Below are 16,455 nucleotides of genomic sequence, written 5' to 3'. Positions count from 1 at the left end.
GGGGGCAGGGCTGGGGGGACAGGCGGTTCCTCAGCTGCAGGCAGGCTCCTTGGGCTCCTGCAGCCAGGCCTGACTCCCCTCTAACCTTCCCGCAACCCATCTGATGCCGATCAGGCCAGCTCAGCACTGCTTGTCCTTGACAGCAGAGATACTGTACATGATTCCCACCTCCATATGGCCTCTGCAAGGGACGGGTCTCCCACCCTGGCATTTACACTGGGGTGCCTCCATCTCGTTCCAGCTGTTCTCAGAGCAGCAGGCAGAACAGTGGACAGGGCACCATCTGTTGGGTCTTGAGGGCACTATAACTCATGGCACTAACTCAAGTGCCATGAGTTAGAGCAGGGACCTGCGTGTCTGTCAGCACCCTAAATGCCCATGTGCATCTTTATGCACCTAAATACTTTTGAAAATCTAGTCCTTAGACCTCAAAATATGTTTTCTTTTCCTTTCTGAAATTTCCCCTTAGCTACTGAAACTTCATCAGATCACTGTCAAATCATTTTGGCTGCTTGCAGATGTTAAAAAAACCCTAAAAAACACGTTTCACCAGAAGAGGCAGTGCCTTAGTTGGACGTGGCATACCCAACGTCTATATAGATTGGGCACTTCAGCAAGATCAGGCACATCAGCAGGACGTTTTGGCACTTTTAGCTAAAGGTGATTCAATCACCTATTAGTTAAAAGTGCTAAAAATGTCCCGCTAAAGCACTCACTCTATATAGACACTGGGTAAGCCAGGGCCCACTAAGGCACTGCTTCTTCTGGGCATGCGTGGGGCTCAGCACCAGAATGTACTGAGTTTAACATAAAGAGCTATTTGTGCGGGGAGTGGGGGTTAACATCTGTAAGCAACCCTTGAGGGGTACATATAGAGCCTTGAAGCTCACAATGTTTTATTATTCACTACATACCTAAAGATAATGGTTATGACATCCCAAGATATGGGAAAAAGTTACATTTCCAGTCACAGGAATTAACTAGTTACAAAGTTAAAGAAATGGCTAACTTTTAACTTTAACTAGTTTTAAAAAAAGTTTAATTTTAACTTTTTTTAAAGCATAAGTCAAAAGTTAAAAATAATTGAAAGCCAGCTTTCCCAGAGTTTTTCCTGACACAGCCACTCTCTAGGACTTACATGGAATGATATTTCTTTATTGAAATGCTAGGACTTCTTGTTTGAGAGACAGAGAGTAGAGTGCCTTCCTATGAAATATGGTCTCTTAAGAACTATGTCTCACAGTTCCTTAGTTCATGCTGGCATTTTCTGTGCATTTGCAGAAGTCAACAGGGCAGCCAGTTGGCTGCAGGAGAGGGAACAAGCACAAGCAAGCAGAGACATTGATCCCAGTTAAGAGCAGGAGCAAATAGTGAGGGTGAAGCGGATGATGACTTTTTTAATTTAATGAAGATCAGAACCAGCAGCCCAAGGCCCAAGAAGTTGAGCATTACTTCTCATCTGTGAGAAACTTATCTGAGATGTCACCTACTATGAAAAAACTATTCATCTGTTATAACACAAGCATTCCCTCATCTGCCCATGTAGAGAGATTGTTCAGTAGTGGGGGCTTAGTTTTGCAAGACAGAAAAGGAAAATTGTCAGGTGTAAATTTTGAAATGCAGCTTTTGCTGAAGTTCAATAAGCATGTTTAAACCGTTTCTGCTATGCAACTGTACATACTTTTTCTCGTTTAAACTGATTTTCTCGTTTCAGTCTACTCTTGATTTTCAGACACTTTCATTATTTCTAATTCAGATGTATTTCATACCCTTTTGTTACCTTTTGAGCAATAAAAATTGTAACAACAGAGGTTTTCTGTGGAAACAGCTTTCATTTGTCACCTGGCTATGAATATCTCTTTTCTGTTATTCTGGTATACCTATATGATCCATTGACTTTTACAAAGTACTTCACATGGAGAGGGTGAGAAGGATCTAACATTACATAGGTATTGGTAAATTGTTATTCTGAAAACTGTATGACAATTATAACATTGTTTTCAGGAAAAACAGGGTGAGTTACAAGTAAATTAATGTGCTTCTGTGGGCTTATAGAAAAGAAACCCACTCATTGCATTTGAAAATGAAAAATGATGCTGAGGCAATTCACCGTGTTTCACGCATTTCTCACAAATCAACTTAACTTTTAACTAGTTACTCTCTTTTTAACTTACCTTTTAACTAGTTGAAAGTAGAAATATTTAACTTTTAACTTAAGTTAATTTTAAAGGCTGCTAACTTTTAACTTTAACTAGTTACGTTTTTCATAAACTTTTCCCATGACTATATTTTTCTCCCATGTTGTGTTCCACATACAGTTCTTATGAACCACTATTGAACAAAAACAGCTGGCTCCAAACGAGAGGAGCTCTATGTTATCTGCAGACCAAATAAACTCAGAATAGTCATGCCCAATCCAGGATGATGATGTTAGCTCATAGCGCTGGGCATTTAAACAGTGAATGAAACAGATTATTGACATTAAGGTAAGAGGTGGGCTGGATTTTTTTCTTCTGTATATGCTTAAATACTATACAGTTACCTGAGATAGCCAAATTTAAGGAAAGATGAATGAAGAAATATGTAGACAGAATTCTAAGTTATTGATGTCCTAAGATTTATCATATAATTTGGAAAATTGCTAAAAATAGCTACTAGGGTCAAAACAATAAACTGATATTCTATAAAATAAATTACTTTAATAAGAGGTAAGGAATTCTCAAAACAACTTTTCCATTTAGTTAATAAAATTGGAATATATGAATAAATTACAGCCTACTGCATGATAAAACCATGACCTCTTCCATAAGTTTTTTAATATCAAACAGTATATTATAAAAACCTTTATAAATATTTTCATCATTAAATAGCTAAAATATTTTCTTGTAATTTCTTAAATTTGCATTTAGACATAATGCAAAAACAATTAAATAATTGGGTAAGAATATATCCCCCACACATCCCTAACAATTCTTTCAATATCACAGACTGATGAGCTTTACTCTCATGCATCCTATGTCTTCAGAATCTTGGGTGTGTGAATGCTGCTTTATTACACTGATCCTTATAAACTTACTCCTGTGGGTAGTCCAGCTGAGCCAAAGGAGGTTGGCTACATCAATAGTTTTACATAAGTTTAAGAGTTTGAAGGATCAGGGCCTTAAACTGGTATTTGTGAAGAATTCTCTATATACTGTTCTTTCTTGTTTCTTAGAATGATCCTATAATAACAAATGTAATTGTGCATTTCTGTATCAGGTTCAAGGCCTTTAGATCTTGCATAAACCAGTGACTGTTTGTTTAGGTTTCTGTGAATCAACTAGCTGGTAATCTATTTCCTGCAGAAGGCAAAAAACAGCGTTGGCAAAGTAGCCAGCGCAGCTTCCAAGAAATATTTGGTGATGTAGATGAAATTACTATTTGGGAGACTTGCACTTCCCACTGGTCTCATAACAAGACCATGAAATCTCTTCACAGCAACTCCAGGCCACCATGCCAATATACGAGTAACTATACTAGTAAATCCATTTCATATTTAAAACCATTTTTAAAGATTTTAGAGCAAAGAATTATGTTATACCAGCATTTAAAAAACCTTTGCAATTGGAAACTATTTTTTTAATTACTAAAATTAGCCCTGATGATGCAGTAAACTTTTTGCAATACCTCAGAATACCAGGCTACCTACATAGGTACCCAAACTTTGATTTCAGTTTGTACCTACATTTTTAAATAGCGATGCCATATTATCAGGAAGTACAAGTCAACAGAGCTCCACTAACTTATGGGGACCTATACTAATTTGCACTACTGAAGACAGCCCCACTTCTCCTCACAATTTCCATATTCTGTCCAAAACCCTGCATAAAGTAATCTTGTCACTTTTAGGGAATGTCTGAAGGTACTATTGCTCTCATTTAGGATGTGGTCTACAGGATGGCAAGGAGATATACTACAACATGATGACGTTGCATTGAAATATGGCAAATAAAGACAACAAATAGAAATGGCCATGAACTATATTGTAGATTGGACATCTGTTAAGGTACTTCAGGAATCAATGTGAGGTCCACATTTAGTATCTTCATTTGTGACCTCAGTGAAGGCATAAACAGAGCATTAATATAGCCTGTAGATAATACTATGGTTCTGATTCTGCTAGTACTTGTATATACATAGAAGCTATCCTATTGCTTTCAAAGGTCAATACAGTTAAGCATAAGCGTTTGCAGGATCAGGGATTAATTTGAAGACACTAAGATTACTAGTGAAGAAAGAGAGAAGTAATTTAAACGAACTAATAGAGATTAGAGACGTGGGCCGGAAACGCAAAAAAAAATCTGTCTACAAAAATGCAAGCTAATACTTCTGGATAAAATTGATTATCAATAGAAGCAAGAAATCTGGAATGTGATAATGCTGCCAACATTCTATAAATGATAATATCAAATGTAAATTTATATATTGCAATATGGCAGCAAAAGACACTACTGTACATTTAGGTCTGACTAACAAAAATATCACACAACAAAAGACAAAGTCTCTTTCTCTAGGACTCTGGTGCAGCCATGTTTGAAATACGGTATGTATCTTGGTGCCTAACTGCCAGAAATATATTGACAAATGGAGGAAGTTACAAAGAAAACAACAAAAATGATCACAGGAAGAAATGCTTGATGAGATGTGATTATATCAGCTAAACAGGCACCATTTGGCCAGTAACTAAGGAGGGTGGGGACATAACATCCAACAAATATTTATAGTCTATAATTACTAAGAGGACAGAGAAATGACTCTAAGTGATACAAACGGGTATGGCTAGCAGAAAAAGGATAAAAAATAAAGAAGGAAAAATTTAGGAAATATATCATAGAAAAATTCCTGAAAATGAGGCATTAGGATGGGAAAGAGTCTCCAGAAAGGGCTTAAGCATCATTATCTAAGGCATTAAAACTAGACTGAAAAAAGTGTAAGAAAATGTAGCTAAGGGAACAATCCTGAACTGCCAGAGAAATGCCATCAATATTCTGTGCCCTTATGAGACATCACAATGTTGCAATGGAATGTCATAGCATCAACTTTACTCATATTGGAATGATCTCAGTAATAATTTCATCATAATTTAAGAATTGAGTGAAAAAAGAAAGCTGTTTCTGTGAGTTAAATTTTCTTTTTGCATGTAGATTAATAAAGTTATAGGGCTTACTGCTGTTATATCATGTGTGTTTATTGAAGATCCAGAGCCTGAAACTATTAAAAGAGTTCTAAGACACAGAACTAGCTGTAGGGCGCAAAAATAACATCAAATAATCCTAACTACCATGACAGTGCTACAGGGAGTTGTTTCTAAATTTGGCATGTATTAAGGTCATAATGGCTGGCTTTGAAGAATACAGAACAGGCTCATTAACATCACATGAACTGCAAGTTATATAGTAAGATCAGATCACTCAGAGATTTGGTCAGTCAGGCAATTAGAGGCCATACCCCCATAGAAAAGGGAGTACACGAGGAATGGTCATCTCTCAAAAACATAATCCTTGAAGCACAGGGGAAAGCCACTGCATCTCACAAGAAATGTAATCAACGGGCAAGGAACCCCCCTTGGCTGAACACGGAACTATTTGACCCCATTAAACTCAAAAGAGAAGCCTACACCCACTGGAAAATAGGAAGCATCGCCAAAGTGGACTACACAGCAGTTGCCCGCACCTGTAGAGAGCGGTCCAGAAAAGCTAAAGCACAAACCGAACTCAGGCTAGCTACAGGAATCAAGGACAAAAAAAAGTCCTTCTTCAGATATGTGGGAAGCTGAAAAAAGAAAAAGATAGGGACCCATTGCTAATCGGGCAACTGACATCTGACGCCCAAGAAAGGGCCAATATCCTAAACAACTTTTTTGTATGGGTTTTTCACCCTCCCAAGGGGATCACACTGTCAGAAAGGACACAAACTAGGAGCACTCCTGGGAGCAGGTGATGGGCCCAAAATTGATGTGGATCAGGTGAGGGAACACCTTGAGAAACTGGACATTCACAAGTCCGCGGGCCCAGATGGAATGCACCTGAGAGTCTTGAAGGAGCTGGCAGACATCACTGCATCCCCCTTGGCAAAGATATTTGAAAATTCATGGTGCTCACGCAAGGTCCCAGAAGACTGGAAAAGAGCCAATGTGGTCCCTATCTTCAAGAAAGGGAGGAGGGATGACCCGGAGAATTATAGACCAATCAGTCTGACATCTGTCCCTAGAAAAATCCTGGAGAAAACTGTCAAGGGATCCATCAAAGCCAGACTAATGGAAGGCAAGCATCTGAATGCCAGCCAACATAGCTTTGTGACTGGCAGGTCTTGTCTGACCAACCTCATCTTCTTCTATGTCCAGGGCACATGTTACCTGGTCAAGGGAGATAATGTGGATGTCATATCTAGATTTCAAGAAAGACTTTGACCTAGTTTCCCATGATGTCCTCATGGTTAAGCTGTGGAACTGTGGCCTTGATCATCTTATGGTCCAATGGCTAAGTAACTGGCTATGGGGTCAGACCCAAAGAGTACTAGTTGACAGGAGCAAATCAACATGGCGCAGGGTGACCAGTAGAGTCCCTCAGGGCTCACTACTTGGGCCGGTGCTCTTTAACATCTTCATTAACCATGTGGATTCAGGAGTCAGATGCGAACTAGGAAAGTTCATGGATGACACCAAATTATGGGAGAGGGAGGTCACACTGCAGGACAAGCTGGGGATACAGGCTGACTTGGACTTGGACATGCCCTCCAGGTGGGCTGACCAAAACCTGATGGCCTTCAATGTAGAGAACTAAAAGGTGCTGCACCTTGCCTTCAACAAACTTACATTCACTAGCACCACAACCGAAAGAGACTTGGGCATCTTGATTGACCGCAAGATGAATACGAGCCACCAATGAAATGCTGTAGCTAGCAAAGCAAGCCAAACTCTGGTGTGCATCCACCAATGCATCTCAAGCAAAACCGGGGACGTCATCCTTCCACCTTACTCGGGCCTGGTGAGATGGCAGCTGGAGGACTGCGTCCAGTTTCGGGCCCCCCACTTCAGGAGGGATGTGGAAAAGCTTGAGAAAGTCCAGAGGAGAGACACTTGTATGATTCAAGGCCTGGAGGGCAGGCCGTATGAAGAGAGGCTGAGGGACTTGGGACTCTTCAGTGTGGAAAAGAGAAGGCTCAGGGGGCACTTGGTAGCACCCTACAATTATATAAGAAGGGTTCACCAGGACCTGGGAGAACAGCTGTTCACCAGAGCTCCCCAAGGGATAGCAAGGTATAACCGCCATAAACTCCAGGAAGGCCGATTTAGACTAGACATAAGAAAAAAGTTCTTTACGGTGTCAGTGTCTGAGGTGTGGAACAGACTTCCCCCCAGAGGTGGTGCAAGCACCTACCCTGGGCTCTTTCAAAAAACGTAGACGTTTTCCTTGCTGGGGTCATTTGATCCCAGCTGACTTCCTGCCTATGGCAGGGAGGGACTGGACTTGATCTCACAATGTCCCTTCCAGCTCCTAATGTCTATGAAATCACTCACTATGTGTCTGGTTTTTGTCTAGTCCCCTGGTCCCTGTGGTGTGTTGCCAGTTTTGCAGTGCAGGACTAATCTGGCTTACCCTGTATTGCACACATGCAAGTTCTACTCACTTAGCACCCCTGGTCCTCTACTTCCTATCCAAAACATTCAGTCAAGTATCCCAGTAATACATAAGTATCATGGTCAAGTATTCCTTCAGCACAGGCATAACATGAGAATGAAGAGATAAAGATACAGTTGAAAAAGGAATCTGGAGGAGAGGGAGAAGAGTGACACAAGGGATCCATGGAAGGTAAGAAGGAGGAGGTAAGGGCAGAAACCAAGAGGGGAAAGGACAAGAAGAGAAAGAAGAGAACAGGACAGGAGAAGAGGACCAAAGAATAGAGTGTGCAAAGGGAAGAGACTGGAGGTCCCCAGAGACTGCCTGACCAAGAGAACAGAACAGGAAGAGAGAACAATAGGGGCTAAAATGGAGATTAGAATAAAAGGAAATAGACTGAATATACAATAATCACAAGAAATGGATTAAAGGACTAAGGAAAAGAGATATAAAATGAAATGACAGGAAAACATCAAGAGCAATAGAAATGCTAAGGGGAGAAGAGACAGGAGAAAGAGAGAACTGGGGGCAGATGAAAGGGAAAAGGAGAGAATCTAAGAGATCAATGAGAAAGTCAAGCTGACTGCAGTACTTAATAACACTTGGTTTTGTGTGCAAATGGCACGGCTTACCCAAAGGGATGCAAGCTAGGAGAAGGAAAATGGACATGATGTTTATTATGGTTCACACATAAGGTTATATAGCTTTCATAGCACTGGCCCATTTAAACTAAAATGGTACAATTCTCTTTATGTGGCTGCACTCCTATCATTCTAAATTAAGGGCAGGCAAAATACAGGCCACAGGCCATATCTGGCCTGCCAACTGATTCTGTCCAGCCTGTAGATAAGTTTTGGGTAGACCTGTATCATGTTGGTTAGTATGTTAATATGTGCTATTTTGATTAAGTGTAGATACAACACAAAGAATCCTTGATACTATCTATAAATGCCATAACAATTTTAAGTATAGCTAGTGTTAAGCAGGATTCATTTTATGTGCGCAGCCCTCAACAGCTCACCAAAACTTTTTAAGTGGCCCTCCAGCCCAAATAGTTGCCCACCCCTGGTTTAAATACTAACAATTTACTCCTGCATTAGAGAGGAAATAAGCTACACTGATATAAGCAACCTGTATACTAATCTAACTGAGGCTCATTAGGAGTTATATGGACATAAATATTTCAGTAAAAAAAGTAACACCCCCTATATCAAATAATGATGCCAGTAGGAAACTAAGTATAAGCTGCAGAGTGAGGAAAGGTAGGGCTTGATCCAAATTTAGTACAAAAAAAATCGGGTAAAGCTCATAAGCCCTCAGAAATTGCCTTAAACCAATGTATCTAGTGTTGAGATCAAACACAATGTCAGCATAGTGCTTAGAATCTTTGATAAGTTTAATCATGTGAGAAATTTCAGCTGCATAGATGTCATGTGTTGTAAAACAGAAAATCTGTTGGATGATTTTAGTACTGAAATCTTGACTATAAATCAAAATTTTTAACAAGACCCTTCACAGATGGATAAAAACAACAGTTAAAAATTGACATTAAAATGCACTCTCACACATTTAGGTCTACAGTTGCCAGTCATAAGATTTTGCAGTTTTCTGAACTGAGGAAGAATTAAAAACAGCATGTCTCACAAAACAAAGCTACATTCCCTGCCTCTATGTGATGTTTTGTGTCAGACCCCAGAGATAGGGTACTCACAGGTTTTCGAGTTGGTGTGACTTGAACAGAATGGTAAAATTCAGGCTGAACTCGGCTGCTTTTCTTGATTTTTCTTTTCCTGACAGAAGTTTCTTGCTCGCTTAGGTGATGAGCTTCCACTAGAGGCTGTGTTTCTTCAAGGCGAGGTGCTACACGTCTTCTAGCATGACGAGGACTTGATCTAAAACCCTGTGACATAGGAAAAGCAACGGTAATGTCTGATAATTCTCAAAATGCAGCATATAATGACAAACATATTGGGAAGGGTCTTATTTAAAAGACTAGCACTACAAATATAGCCTGGGTAAAAGTTTATAAGTTAAGGGGCATTGTTAAGTTATAGCATCACATTTACTTACAGCTCTTTTTATACCTAGATTATATATTTATTATAGGTACAGCTGGCAGCAATAGCTAGAGTTGCTTCCCATTATAAAGCCATGTTCAGTTGCTCATAACTTTGCCAAACTTTATGTATTAAGAATAAAAAATTCAACACATGCTCTCCCTCAGACTGAATTACTCAAGAGAGTTTAAGCAAAAGATGGATCAGTCTTTTTTTCTTTTTTTTTTTTTTTGTAAAAATGAGGTTAGGGAAAACTAAGTAGCCTACCATCAGTAATTTTTGCCAACCATTTTTTTTAAGAACTTGACCACCTTCAGGGTTTAAAAAAGGATGTTGAAATTTGGCAGCAGAGCACTTCTCAGGTCATGGAGCTGATTTTTGCTGCCACAATGTAAATCCATCCATAACTGACCTGGTTCAAGCCTCTAAACTGTAAAAATCTCTAACTGTTCCATCTGTGTTCCACAAGTTTCCAGCCAATGAAAATATAATTTCCACATAGCAGTGGGATTTGCCTCGCTACTGCCAACACATACTACTTGTGTTGTGTGTGCCAACCTTGTATGCCAACTGCATGTCAACCACGTTTTAACATACTCAAGGTTCAATGTGTCCCAACTCTGTGTGCACTGCATATGCTCCAAGCTCTTCCTGAGCCTGGGAATAGAAGCCAGGTCCCTTATTTAGCATCTCATCCCCCTAGTCTCACCACTTTTCAGAATGAATGTGCCAAATCTGTGTCCCAAGCTATGCTGTCTAATGAACAGGTATCATTCCCATTCAAAGTTGAGCACAGAACCAAGAATTCCTAATTCCCAGCATTCTAAGATCTACACCTAGATCCCAGGTCTAGCAAATAGCTGCTTAAGCTATAGTTTATGTTAGTGTTGTAGTACACTGTAATGACCTGTCCATACTGACTTCCACAGCTAGCAGCTATTCCTTTATCTGAGTTGTGACTCTAAGAGTACATCTACATGTTGCCTTATGGCGATGTCATTACTGCACTGTGCTTTTGTAATTCCTTTTGGAAGTACTACAGCACGGCACAGTAACTGCCCATACTGCACCATACACGTGGCACACAGTTATTTTTAGCAGCTACTTCACTGTAGCGGTGCACTACAATGGGGGAGCACGCCACTACGGCAAAGTAGCTGCTGATCACATGTAGACACCCGTGGACACTACATCGCCATAGAATGTCAGTATGGCAATGTAGCATCATGTGTAGATGTGCCCTAAAAGGAGCAAATTCCAACCACTTCATGTAAGTCTGGAGAAAATAAGTTTCTATAGTTTATAATATATTCTCTTTTTTTCCAGTTAGCTTAAAAATCCCTAGGAAATAACATACAAAAATGTGTTAAAAGAATGTTATTTGTTCTGATAATTCAAGCAATCTAAAGTTGGGAAAAGCAAGAATTACAGTTCCCTGTTCAGTTTAAAGTTACCTTGCTTATGCATATACATTATGACTCAGACGTTAAATATGTGACTATATACTCTTTATTTTCTCTGATGCATGACTTATTCAAAATACAGGATGAACAGTACCTGAAGCAGCGGGCTATAAGAAGAGAAAAGACTTATTCTTGCATATAATACATTAAACCAGGACACAGGAAAAGGTTTAACTCTGCCGTGGACTTCATAGGTGATGTCAAGGCTCTCAAATACATATACAAACAGGCCACATGGACAATTTATGACAAATACTGACATTCCCTAACTATGAATGCCAGATTTTGCCAGCCTAACATGGTTTTCACAGTCTTACATGTAAAAGAGAGAGTATTTATATGGACATGTTGGAAGAACTGGGATTATTTCTGTAGAGAAAATAGTTTTCCAATACAAAAAAGCACTGTTTTAAAGAGAATGGTGACCAAGAGCGCCTATACATGAGCAGCCAGGCTGCTTCAATGTGCTGTAATTACTTGATTAATTGAGCCTGCTGGAGCATGGTAACTACCATGCTCCAGCAGGCTCCAGTGTCTTGTGTATTAGCATCCCTGAGCTGAAAAACGGCAGGAACGGCACTGAAATTAACACTTGTTTAGACAAGCTCATTCGATGAGCTTTAGTGAAAGCGCCCCTGCCACCATTTTTCAGTGTGGGGACGCTGATACACGAGACACCCTGGGTGCTTTAATTAGAGTGGCTCTTGGAGCCACTCTAATTAAAGCACCCCCACACACACTCCCGGAGCACATTACCAATATGTTGTTCGGCTTTCTACTTCCTGTCCTATAGTCTCTCCCCAATCTACTGCTTTACTTTCTGCGCCCTGCCCTGTGTCCTTACCACTCTGCTGCTTTTTGCTCTCTGCACTGTCTGCCACTATGCTCCCTGCTCCCTCCCCTACCTACCACGTCACACACACAGGTTGCTTGTGCTACACACTGGCCACACCTGACCCACATGACCTGTTATGCCCTTCCAGAGCTATTTTCTTATTATTTTATATATTGGATTTTATATTATATATATTTATATAAATATAAATTATGTTTATATATTTTAAATTATATTAATATATATATTAAATTATATTTATATATTTTATATATTGGATTTTATAATTACACCAAAGAGTTTTTTTCTTTAAGCATCATTCTCTCCAGTGGAGTGGATAAAAAGCGTTTATAAAAACCCATGAGTTTAATTTTGCTTCTTGAAATTAAAGGCAAAACTTCCAGGGCCGAAGTCTGTCCTAAGTAATATTACATCCAATTCCAGTGAAACCACCAGAGCTGCAAAAGGTATCTCAGTAGATTCTGGTCCCTTATGTCTTTAGTGGGAACAGCTCCAGCCCCATATTTGCTTTGGATGTTCTATAAACATTAAAAAAATGTAAATCTGTGACCCTCTGTTGTACTGATGTAAAGGAAAGACTGTTTTGCCCCATATTCCTTTCACTTCTACTTTAAATAAATAACAAATATAAACAACTTTGCATTAAAATGGGGCAATAGCATAGCAGCTTTATGAGATAGGTCAGATTTTTAGTCTCCAGATGACATTCTTTTTCTATAGAAATATTAATGTGCACCAGGGATTATAACCTCTAAGGCTGAACTGACTGAACAGTACATTGTTCTGAATTCTGGAACCAGAATAAGGTTCCCTGTGCTCTAGAAAGATGCTAAGCTTTAGCTACAGGCGCAGAGCTGGCTATTGGCTGATAACTGGTCATACGGAAAGCATGCTCACCAGTCCCAAAGCCAGTCCACCTCCCCCAGTCAGATAAATCTGTTTCAGAATGCATGTTTATGTAACAGAAGAATTTGGTGGCATTTAAGCAGCTCTGAAAGTAATTAGAGATGCATGCCAAACAGGGATTTAAATGGATCACTGAGTGACTTCACCTCAAAAGACTCCTACATATAACAATTGAATATTTTGTTTAAATATTAAAGAACCACCTATGTCTTCTATTTGCAGACAGTGCTGATCATACATATTTTTTGTATTTTTTTTCCTTTATTACTTGGGATACTAACAAGTAAGCAGGATCTTTGTTGTTTTAAGACCTCCTCTGTTTCTCTTGCTGAAATTGATTCCTCACTCAAAGTCACAATCTTCTGTTTGTTATGCCACAAATAGTTGCTTTGGAGAGACTTATGATGTGATAAAAGCAGAGGATCATAACTGCAGGTGGGAAATGAATTCTTTATCAACAAATGTACTGTTGGATGGCTGATATCCCTGGACCAAATGTTAAATGTTTACTCATTCCTGTAACAGAAGCTGCAGGTTCTGGCCCACCAATTATAATAATCAGAAAAAAATGAAGAAAAAAAATTAAAAGGTGAAATACTAGCTTTTGCATCAAAATGGTTTGGGGTTTTGTTTGCTTGTTTTTTGTTTGAGTTGCATGAAGCATATTAATATAAAAAAAAAGGCTTGCTTGCCAATAAACCAATGAATCTTTTTTAAACATTTCAACTACCAGCTCTTCCCTTTATAAATAACACAATGAACAGACGTCCTGTTGTGTCACCATATACATTATTTAACCTACAATTAACCTGAAACTGAAGGCTTCCCATACTATCAGGGAAATCACATTGACAAAATAAGAATTTCACAGGAATCAGAGATAATGTGATTTTAGATATTAAGTCACAGCTCTTGGAAAAGCAGGAAAGGAGCACAAAGCATTCTGGGTGTTCACAGCATTCCATATTTTTAAGCACATGTGTCTGAGCCTAAAGTACGAGGGAACACAGGGTAAGGCTTGTCAATGCAACGTGCTCAGGGTGCAGACAGAAAAAAAAAACTAAAACCACTTCCCTGCCCCTGCTATACTGCTTGAAAGGCAGGATGATTTACACCTTGCAAGCATGGGTCAGCTGATCTGTCATTACTGTTTCATTTATCCACTCCTATCCTGCAATAAGGGAACCTAAGTAGAGAGATGAAACATTTACATATGATTTAGCTGAATCATGGTTAGTTCTCCATTGTTAAAGCAGTATAATTGTTTTGCCTGTCCCTTCCCTCTTTGCTCTAATGCTGACCAGAACTTTGCAATTGCCTCTAGCTCAAGAATGGCTGAGTCGCTGGAGAATTATGCATCTTTTCTGGATCTTCAGGCCGCTGATTCCTAAACTAAGGTGGTGATTCATTTTTAACCCAGTACAATTGAGAGACAAACCAAACCAAACACAAAACCTCAATTGGATGTCTAAAAATATATTAAGAAATGTTCTTCTACACAGTACTACACCATCAGTTTTATTCTACACAGCAATACAGTTGCCAAGTAGCATGAGAGACCACACCATAAATATTCTTTCTTAAAATTGCTGCATCTTAAAAGTGTCCAACAGAGTCAGTACCAGATGTTTCAGAAAAAGGCACAACCATGAATGTCACACCTTCCTGCCCTGAGCCTCTCACCTTCATCCCTGCTAGTTACAGATTTTGATAAACCCTAAATTATGAGATCATATATTCTCTGTAAACATCTTCCTAGGATTAACTGTCATAACCTTGGATAGTCTTGTTAACTATGTAAGTGCACAAGGCCTTTTTGAATTAATATTCATTTTGTTTAAATTCCTGTGGCAATAAGCTCCATATCTTCCTTTTATGTTCTGTTAAAAAAAATATTTTCTTTAATCAGTATTGAATTTTCCACCTGTCAGTTTCCTATGATACTGATTTATTCTTGGATTAGGATCCACGCAAAACAGAAGCTCTTGCTGCACCTTCACTATCATATTTATTATTTGACATACTTTTAATGAATTCCTTCTTACTTGTCTCCTTTCTAAAGTATACATCCAATTCCTCTCAGTTTCTCATCATAAAAGAGCTTGCCCATGTCCCTAAAACCAGTAGTTCTCAACCTTTTAAGACTCGACACCCCTCATTCGATTCAAGGCACCCCTCAGAAAATGACAGCTCTTAACTTTCACTCATTTTTTTGACTGTGGACAGATAATATGAGCATTCCTCTGTGGCAAAGAACTCAGAAATACCACAACAGGTCAGACTATTTTTGACACTATCGATTTCTATTTGAAATTTGTAGGAGTAGCTTGTGAATCATGTATAGGTGTTTGCACACCTAACACTGCTAATCTTATGTGGCGGCCTGGCTGAAAATTACTGCCCTAAGCATTTCTTTTATGCTTCTCACAACCCCTTCTAACTTAGCAGCAGCATTTTTTAGATGTGATGCATTGCATAGGAGTCCAAGGCTGCACCATTGATTTATATAATGGCATTACCCTATTTTCCATCCTTTTGTATTGTTCATCCTGATACTTAGGTCTCAGAATTTATTTTTCTTTTTGAGCTCAGGTCTTCAATGAATCGTATAAAATGAATCCAAGGGCCCTTTCATGAGATGGCAGCAGCTATTCAGACTTTCCCAGTAATGTACGTTGATTTGCAATATCAACTCTGAACTTCCTTTGTCATTACAATGCCATTCATTTATCTTGATAAAGATCCCTTCAGTCTCTTCAGGGTCCAACTAACCCAGGGGTGGGCAAAATGCGGCTCATGGGCTGGATGCGGCCCACTAAACCATTCTATCCGGTCCGCGGGACCCCTAAAAAATTTAGAAAATTTATATTTATCTGCCCCTGGCTGCCTGTCATGCGGCCTTTGATGGCTTGCCAAAACTCAGTAAGTGACCCTCTGCCTGAAATAATTGCCTGCCCCTGAACTAACCTAAGCATCTGTGTGTAACTTGAAAATGCTGTTACCTCACTGGTTGTTCCTGTCTCTTTAATAAATATAAACATGATTTAGGATCTTGGAAGAAAGACTCATAACAATCTTCTTTCCTTTTCATATTATTATTTTCCAAATCAAACATTTTGAATAATACATTGAACTTTTTTCTTTTTTCTTCTCCTCTCTACATTTTCATTAATTATTCTTCTGAGACTCTTCAGGGTAATTCTGGAAGACCCAAGAATGGCTACAGTAATGCTGTAATACCAATTCATTTGTCACTTCAGTGATTTTGTATCTCTGTGAGTTCCATATTATCTACATGTCATTTTATTTATTCACTGAGCATTTTAACTTCTGCGTATGTATGTTTCCTCAGATGGCAAAATAGTTCATTCTGCAAACACTACTGGGAAAGCAAGTGTGTTTAATAGTGCAAGTTGGACTTTAGATGCTACTAGCTGTCAAGTAGCTGACAGAAAGCACTTTACATGTTTTTCTACAGAAGCTATCTCATTTTCCTTGATTAGAGACTACTTGGT

At 39.1% G+C, this 16,455-nt stretch overlaps 1 long non-coding RNA gene across 4 annotated transcripts in view; it reads left to right on the top strand.

The window, feature by feature from the left end:
- LOC112551952 overlaps positions 1 to 16,118 on the top strand; it is a 44,698-nt gene extending 28,580 nt beyond the window's left edge. For 2 of the 4 annotated variants that reach the window (XR_003096299.1, XR_003096296.1), the window contains 4 exons: positions 2,319 to 2,486; positions 9,475 to 9,580; positions 11,261 to 11,372; positions 14,265 to 16,117. This is a non-coding gene — a long non-coding RNA (uncharacterized LOC112551952). Of the gene's footprint in view, positions 1 to 2,318; positions 2,487 to 9,474; positions 9,581 to 11,260; positions 11,373 to 14,264 lie in introns of all 4 variants that reach the window. The other 2 variants (XR_003096297.1, XR_003096298.1) reach the window with 2 other exon arrangements.
- Positions 16,119 to 16,455: the final 337 nt, after the last annotated feature.

The sequence above is a fragment of the Alligator sinensis genome, unplaced genomic scaffold (assembly GCF_000455745.1).
Source record: "Alligator sinensis unplaced genomic scaffold, ASM45574v1 scaffold482_2, whole genome shotgun sequence".
Lineage (NCBI taxonomy): Eukaryota > Metazoa > Chordata > Crocodylia > Alligatoridae > Alligator > Alligator sinensis.
This window is presented reverse-complemented; position numbering and strand designations above follow the sequence as displayed.